The 8589-nt window shown below is 34.5% G+C and overlaps 1 protein-coding gene across 1 annotated transcript in view; it reads left to right on the top strand.

Annotated features, from left to right (window-relative positions):
- Positions 1-865: 865 nt before the first annotated feature.
- LOC118271498 (uncharacterized) overlaps positions 866-8589 on the top strand; it is a 93073-nt gene continuing 85349 nt past the window's right edge. Inside the window, exon 1 of the mRNA XM_050695712.1 lies at positions 866-1045. The gene's annotated coding sequence lies outside the window, so the exon portion shown is untranslated. The remainder of the gene's footprint in view (positions 1046-8589) is intronic.

Raw genomic sequence — 8589 nt, 5'->3', positions numbered from 1 at the left:
TATAATTATTCAAATAAGTCTTAATTATATTAAAATTCATCATTTTTATTGCTCACTGCCTCGTTAGCTAAGTCGTTATAGATAGGCTTCTGCGCACAAGGTCTAAAGTTTATACTCTGTACTAGCAAACTCGAACTCCGTTTAGCCACCAGATGGCTTTGTTTTTTGTATCATTACGTTTGGGGATTAAAAGATTAAGATTTTTTTTGTTTTATATTTGAAAAGGAAAATATTTTTTTATGTATGTGTGAAAAATTGCCTGCTTTTCTCTTGAACTTTTTTCTGAATTTTCTTTGCTATAAACCTCACGGAGCCCGAGACCTTTCCAACAAATGCATAACCGTGGGAATCGATTCGTGCGTTGTGGAGTTATAACGCCAGGAAGGAAAACCCGACTTATATTTATATTATATAGAAGATAGAAGATTATGTAGTTGATACTTTGAAGCCAAAGTCTATTTTCATACACTGCTCACTTTACGAAGCGTATTGTTGCCTGCCTAGGTGCGAAGTCCAAGATATCATGCCTAAAATTGCGACCAGTCCAATTCGCCTGTCAAAATAATTCCTTTTCTTACCTCCAAACTGGCATCAAAACCACTAATTGTTTAGTGGTCCAATAACAATTAACTTCCCAATGGAACATAGAACAATTCAATATTTAAAAATAAATCGAGAGCTAATCCGAAACACCATTAGCAAATTCTATAATCGATTGTAAACACCCATTCCTATTCACCCCTTCATTACACAATACCGTGACGATATTAGAATAACATAAACAGACGCGCATGACGTCTGCATCAACTTTTATCAATTATAGCATAAAAGCCTTCGGCTGCGCATACGCATCCCTACCTGCGATATTTCTTAACACCGCTTCAGTCAACGTTAGCACGTCGCGCGGGGCGCACGTCTGTCGCGCCACAAAACAATTAGACCGCGAGTGTTTTTAAAATAATACATTTATTTGTTTCACAATTAAATAACAAGTGCAGTTTAGTGAAGTGATAACAAAGCAGTTTTTACAAGGACTGTCGTGAATGTGAGTACTTAGTATTTAGTTAGTGTTATTGTATGCACTCGTTTGTTATTGCAGTGCAGGGTAGTTTTGCTTTTTTTACCAAACTCGTTGAAGACAGCGCGATTATTACACAGATAACGATCGGAAAATTATTGCCTTTGCCTAGATTTTTACCTTGAAGTCGGGTCGTGATTTCAAGATCTGTGATTACGACATGTGGACCCTTGTTGACGTGCTTTATTGCTGTGGAGATTCGCGACTAAGTGCATGTTGTATGCACAGTCGAGCACACTTCCTCGGTAGTGTAGTTAAGTGATACTGGGTTCAGCGTCATTAGAGCTCAAGCGTATCATTTTCGTCTTGACTGCAATGTTGTTGCAATATCAGCACTGGTCCGAGATAAACCACCGAACAATCATTATCTTTTTTACTTTTATTTTTGTTCTAACATTTTTCAAATACACGCGACGTCTTAAGTTTTTATTTATTTCGTTGTGTCGTGTCTAGAAATCGTGAGCTATATTTAGCTATCATGATATAATAAATTTGTTGTTTTTTTTACTTGTAATGTGACTATATAAATTATGTAGTGAGTAATGTCCTATGTACTCGTAGCTCACAAATATGTTAAATATTTAAATTCTTATTATATGGCCATATTTAGGGGTCATTGTACGAAAAAAAAATGTATGTATGGTATATTGAGACCTCACGATAGTATTATAAATCAAAATAAAAAGTAGGCTCTAAATAGATACTGAATAGATATTTCTAAATGTTAGACATTTTTCCACCGCCAGATTTTTTATTTGACAATTGGCATTTACTTAAAGGGAACATTCAGTATACTACTAGGTACATAATATTTACAACTAAACTAGAAAACTTAAAAATAAAAGAAACCTATAAATTCATTCATTCATCAATGCCAGATTAATTTTATTGACAGAATAACTTCAAATATTTGACAATTCTTCCGTACTAAAAACTGTCACTAATATATAAAAATTAATTTAAATACACTCAAGAATCATCGTTTATTTTGAGATTCCTTACAGTAAACATGTTCATATTCATCTTATACACGTACAAACATTTCTAAATGAAGTAAAATAAATAAAAATCATCCCAAAAACAACAATTTAATTATGAAACAAATTCTTCTAGTATACACGACCGGCATTCAACACAAAAAAACTGAAAACAATTTTAAAAATTCTCATCTCACATTAAGACTTAGATTGGGCACGTATTATGCATTCTACGAATATGATATCTGCCTCGTGTCGTAACACTTAAATGTCAAGATTGTTGTACATTATATATTAATATGTATTATGTATACAAAGCCTTCGTCGACCTAACCTCCTATTTGGCTATATAGCTCAAGTAATCGAGCACAACTAGATTTCTAGACTAGTATTTACCTAGGTTTTAAGTACTGAGTAATCTAGATCATGTTTAAATTGAATTACTAATGTAAAATTTCATTGAAATTCTTTTGCCGTTTACTTTAATTGTGTAACTTAATTGTGCTTTGTAGAAAATTGTGCCTGTGTAGTAAGTATCTATATTTTTTTAATGACTAACACAAATCATAGCATTATATTTTATAGCCTATAAATGCATTACCTTCCTCGATAAATGCACTATCCAACACAAATATTCATTTTACATCGGTTTTGGCATGTAAAATTAAATAAAAGTTGCAAGTTAAAGTAATATTTGATTGCATGATTGGTGCGGTGGCTTGGCAACCGGCTGTTGTGCAATGTGTAGCTGGTTCGATTCCCACACAGAGTAAATCTTTCTTTAAACTGTTATTTCGGGTCTGGGTGTCATGTATATGTGAAATTGTATGTTTGTAAAAGCACTCAGGATACAGGAGAAAACTCTAGTGTGGGGAACCGTTTTTTAAAAAGAAGAGAATCAAATCTACTAACAGTTAAAAGTTATTGAGTAGACATGTCTAACAGCCCAACACACCATATATTATAATACGTTTGAAAATATTGTTAGAACTTTTTAAAACATTATTGTTCGAAATTAACAATGAACCTAATTTAGACTCGTACCTAGGTTTAATATACCTGTACCTATGTATAGTGCTAAGTTACATTAAATAGGTAAGGAACCAAATGAAACCTAAAATACACTTGGGAGCAAAGAAACGGAGCTACTAGCGTTTTTTCTTTTTGATTTCTTGATAACACACAGCTGTGGACTTCCATTTCTTCCAAATACATATTTTTGTTAACAAGATATTCGGGAAATAATTAAATCATCTAACTTATAATGTGAGCAATAAGACATGGGAACAATATATTATTATTTTAGCTTTGCTATTGTTTTACAACGAGCGTTTTAAGAACATTGAGGAAACTGTTAGACTAATAAAAATAATATACTGTTTAGTTAAATAATTATAAAACGTAATGAGTAGTTTTTGTACACAAGTATATAGTTTAGTTTTAAAAACAATAACAATAATAATTACAAGTAATTGTCACTCGTTTACTCGCTTGATTACACCTACTAAGAAAGGCTCTACCAGTTTCTACTAGTATGTAGATGCAAGGAATGCCGAACTCATCTAGATTCATCTTTTGCTTATAAGATATAAGCCGGCAAACAAGCAGAGACAGCCTGATGGTAAAGCATGGAAACCCGAATCACCAGCGGCGTTACAAATCCGTTACCGGCCTTTTGGGGTGAGTAATATAAGGCTTGTTGCGGTATCGGGGATTAAGCGTCACTCACACAACGAAACACAACGCAAGCGTTTTTTCACGTCGTTTTTCGGTGAGGTCTCCGGTCCATGGTTCTCCCACACTTAATTTATTAAACTTACTACACAACTTACTTAATTAAATCGTGATAAGCAAACATGTCATTAGTAACCAATTTGCAAATTTTATATTATAGGCTATTTAGCATAACAAAATTTACACATAATATTATGTCCACAAAACATAAATCTTGTGTGTCAACAAGAATTTGTGCACACGGTTACAAGTCGACCTATACAAATCCAGTTTATCTTGGTCTCGCGTTGTATGATCTGTAGCGCACATTTCACGGTCAGTTTATACTGGTTTTATGTAGATTGGTGTGTGTACCTATTAAAAATGTCATAAAAATGCCTCGCATTTGTTTCTTGTCGGCCTATAATTAATATCCTTATAATTCGATTTTGGCAACATTGGTATATGAATACATAATAATATGTGGGTTAATTAATTACGTTAATTCAAAATCAATTAATTATGCGACGTGACCAAATATTTAACAAAATTAATTTTGATTAAAAACTATTTATTTGTGCATCTTAATTATTGTGATTAATTCTTTACGGCTTTTATCCCCGAAAGAGTAGACAGAGGTGCACATTACTCCACTTAATGCTACTGGACAATGAACACCTTCTTTTCACAATTTATCTTATAAGTCCCATGCAATAAGGGGTGAGCCTATTCCGATATACTGGACACAATCTCAGACTTCCTGCGACTACTAAGATTTCAAAATTAGGTTTTGACCGACCCGGGAAAAGAACCCGAGATCCCTGGTCCAGCAGTCGCACTTGCAACTTTAAACTAACGAAGCCGTTCTTAATATAGATATAATATCATTTTAATAATATGTTATTGGTACACCAAATTGGACATACTTAAATGTACCTACCTACTTCTTACTCTTTTTGTTCTGATTATTTCAGTTTATAAAACTTGTTTATTATTTGAATTAAAAGACAATCTCAGGTAGGTGGGTCATGGTCGCAATCATTTTGATTAATTGGGATCAACGACCTACAAGTACTTTGGTGCCCTTTCATGAAGGCTTGAGTTTCTTATTTATTTGTTTGAAAATATTTGGCATATGAGATCATCATCTCTATATATATCACAAGACCTCCACAGACAACTACAGGCTACTCCAGTCATTTATATCCAACTGCTTCTTGAATGAAGTTAACTGCAAGAGAGTCATTACAACTTTCCATACATTGATTGACCTGTAATATTTTTTTCATTTTCGGTTTCGATTCCCGGGTCAGGCAAGGTATTGCTGCGCTTTTTTCGAAAAATTTCTTAGTAGTAGCACGGAGTCTGGAATTGTGCCTAGTAGGTGCCTAGTAGCTAGTAGGTATTATTAATTCATTAACACTTTGATTAAAATATATCAAACATTTATTCATACATACTTAAATATATAATACACATATTACCTACTTATAAATAGATGGTAATGCAACACGTTACTTAGTAAATTAATATCACTTTCAAGGACACTTATTACACGCTTTAAAAAAACTTAAGTAGAAGAATCGCTTTAAATTAATACATTAGTATATTTTTTAGCTTTCCCACTTGACTCACCTTAGATTAGTGGTTCCCAAACAGTGGTCACACTTTTGACAAAAAATACTTTAGACAACATTGCCAAACGGTGAAATATGAAAAACAAATACACAGCCTATGGTGTTTCGGGTATCCATGGGCGGCGCTGTATCGCTTACCATCAGGCGATCCGTCTGAAATCGGTTTCCCGCATTGCCTCCTAATATAAAAAAGCCAAGGTGACCTTAGTGTCCAATAAATACCCCATGGTTAGCAGTGGCCTTTGATAAGAACTAAGAGGCCTTTTGTCAGCAGTGCCACTTATAGGCTGATGATGTGAAGTGATGTAAAATATAAGACCGATTTTTTAAATACTATCAAAATCAAAAAGTAATAAGTGACGTCGATCCAAAATCTGTGGATTAAGATCTATTTTACACATGTGCTAGGTACGTGTATATTGAGTTTTTGTATAAAACAAAGATCAAGGATCAAAGATTTTGGAAATTAAATCGGTTATAATAATAAAAATATTAATTTAAGATGAAACCGTGCTGATAATTAAGATGATTCAATCATTTTACAAGTCATTAAGCTAAATTAATAAAATTAAAGTCATTATGCACCCATAAAAGTTATTTTGGGTGGGTTATTTTGGGTTTGGGGCATGCAGATTATAAACTTATTAAGAGAAGTCTAAATTTAGCTTAACATAACGTACTCAATGGGTCTCCTTAATTCTCGGGTAAACCCAATTTGAAACTGGTTTTATCTTCCGATCTTTGATACGTTAGTTGAATAGTTAATTGTTTTGCGGTTAACTTGTTTACCTATATTCAGTTTGTTACTGAGATTCATGGAGGCTGCTCGGTTAAAAAAATGGTTAAAGATTGCCTCGGTGGCCGAGTGGATGCAAGTGCGACTACTGGGTAAAGGTTCTCTGGTTCAATTCCCGGGTGGGACGAAGTATTACTGGGCTATTGTCGGTGTTTCCAAATTTTCTCAGTAATAGCACGGACTTACAACATAAATTATGAAACCACTTCGGGGATTGAAGTTCTACAATATTTGACGACGGGACTTTTTAAGCCAGGCAAGCGAACTCGCTTTACCTATACTATAATTAGATAAACAAAGACACTACCTACTAAAATTGTTGTGATCAAAAAACCCAGTACATCCATATTCATACCCAGTAGTACGTTAAACGTTAAGAAAAAAACAATCAAATAAAAATTAGACAAAAAAGGTATATAAATATACCCCTACCTACCTACCTAATACATACATAGGTAGTACCTATATGTATATGTATTTACCTAGTGAGAACAAGATGGTAATCGGTATGTTTTTTACTCTGATACTTGTTTACTCCGACTCAGTGGGATTATTCCCATAAAAAATATAACAAGAACTTACTTCAGTCATCAGGTAGACATTTACAAGCAACTTGGTATATTAGTATGTACCTACGCTTGGTATATTCTTTAAATAACTTCAAATGACTCTAAAAATATAACACCATGGTGTATGTAAAGACATAACACCAGAGCTTTTCACATAACGTAATTTTGGACGTCGATCACAACGTTGGCAGAGGTGCTCATTTTACTATATAACACATACCCGCACAAGCCCATGCCAAACACAAAAAAAAACCCTGGTAATTCTCTTTAATGTAAGTTCTCCTGTTAAGCGCGGAGATTATGGCAATCAGCTTTTATGTCCAGAAGGTTCATAAGTTCCTCAGGGCTCGGTTATTGGTCTGTGTTTATGGAATTTAGGGGTGGCCCGCGAATCCCCTTCCTTGTGGTTGTACATTGACTGGATATGCGAAAAAGAATATTATCTGCATATCCATTTCATAACCGGTTACTTAATTAGTCATAGTTCAGTAGTGGAAAGATAATACATTATATCATAGTGGAATTAAACGTAAGATTAACTTTATAATCATTACATTTGTCTCAGAGACAATAGAATACCTTGTGGCGACACATGACAAGTGACAGATTACAGAAGTTACACATAGACAATTGATGAAGAAATCAACGGAAGACGTCATAAATCCTACATCGCACATGTGAAGTTTACATGCAAGTAAACATAGATAAAAAATCCCAGCGAACATTAGTTGGGCAAAAAGCCCGCCAGACACGATCACCTCGCCTGGGGCCTTAGTCTGCTATTACAATTGTGTCAGAATGGTCGATCATTGAGCAGTGCAAGAGGGACGTGGCTAAGTAGGTTGTATAACTCCATCCCTCTTGCACTGCTCATTAACGATAGATATACTAATTTACGATAGATATACCTCTTTCGGTTTATCTGTCGTATATTAACAAGAAACGTAGGTATAAGTTTTAAAATTAAACTCCTGCATAACTGTCAAGGTTACACCTGCACATATAGCGAATACAGCTGTGTGCACCACTGAATGCAAAGACCAAAGAATGACTTGGTTCCAACATATTGTTTGTACAAACATGCACTGCTTCATAGACACTATGTTTATAGAAAAATCTTACTGTTCAAGTAATGTGATTGTAATAAGTTATTTGCATAGTTCTTGAACAGCTGAACACGTTTAATAGAGACCGCGCAGCAGCGCTCTCTGATAAACCTGAACCTTTTACACAAACCTACCATTTATCAAGGGTGTAGATTATGGCAAACCCAACAAAAAAATTGCTGAGCAATTGTCAATAGCAAGTTGAAATGAGAAATGAATTTTGGAATTGGTACAAAAATATATCTCATGTTGAAATTTTTCGAAATATTCCATAAACTTAAATTCAAATCGCAATAATATCGAATAACACTTTACATAGTTTGAAGGTAAACTTGGCAATATAACCATATTGCAGAAATATGTCTAATATTAATATCTTTAGGCCTAAATTGAAATAACTGACCGACAAACAGTTAATATAATTATTTAATTATTTTCTGTTGAGGTAGGTTGTCAACAAATCTAATTTAAGTGTAGGAAAGCTATGCTTCGGCACGAATGGGCCGGCTCGACCGGAGCAATACCACGGCCACACAGAAAACTTGAAACAACACTTGCGTTGTGTTTTGTTGTGTGAGTGAGCCCCAATCTTCTCAATCCCCGCTTCCCCAACAACACTTTAATTCCTAATCCCCAAAAGGCCGACATCGCGATGGGCGGCGGCGATTGCTTACCATCAGGTGATCCGTATGCTCGTTTACCGGCTTATTCCA

Source organism: Spodoptera frugiperda, chromosome 9 (assembly GCF_023101765.2).
Source record: "Spodoptera frugiperda isolate SF20-4 chromosome 9, AGI-APGP_CSIRO_Sfru_2.0, whole genome shotgun sequence".
Lineage (NCBI taxonomy): Eukaryota > Metazoa > Arthropoda > Insecta > Lepidoptera > Noctuidae > Spodoptera > Spodoptera frugiperda.
This window is presented reverse-complemented; position numbering and strand designations above follow the sequence as displayed.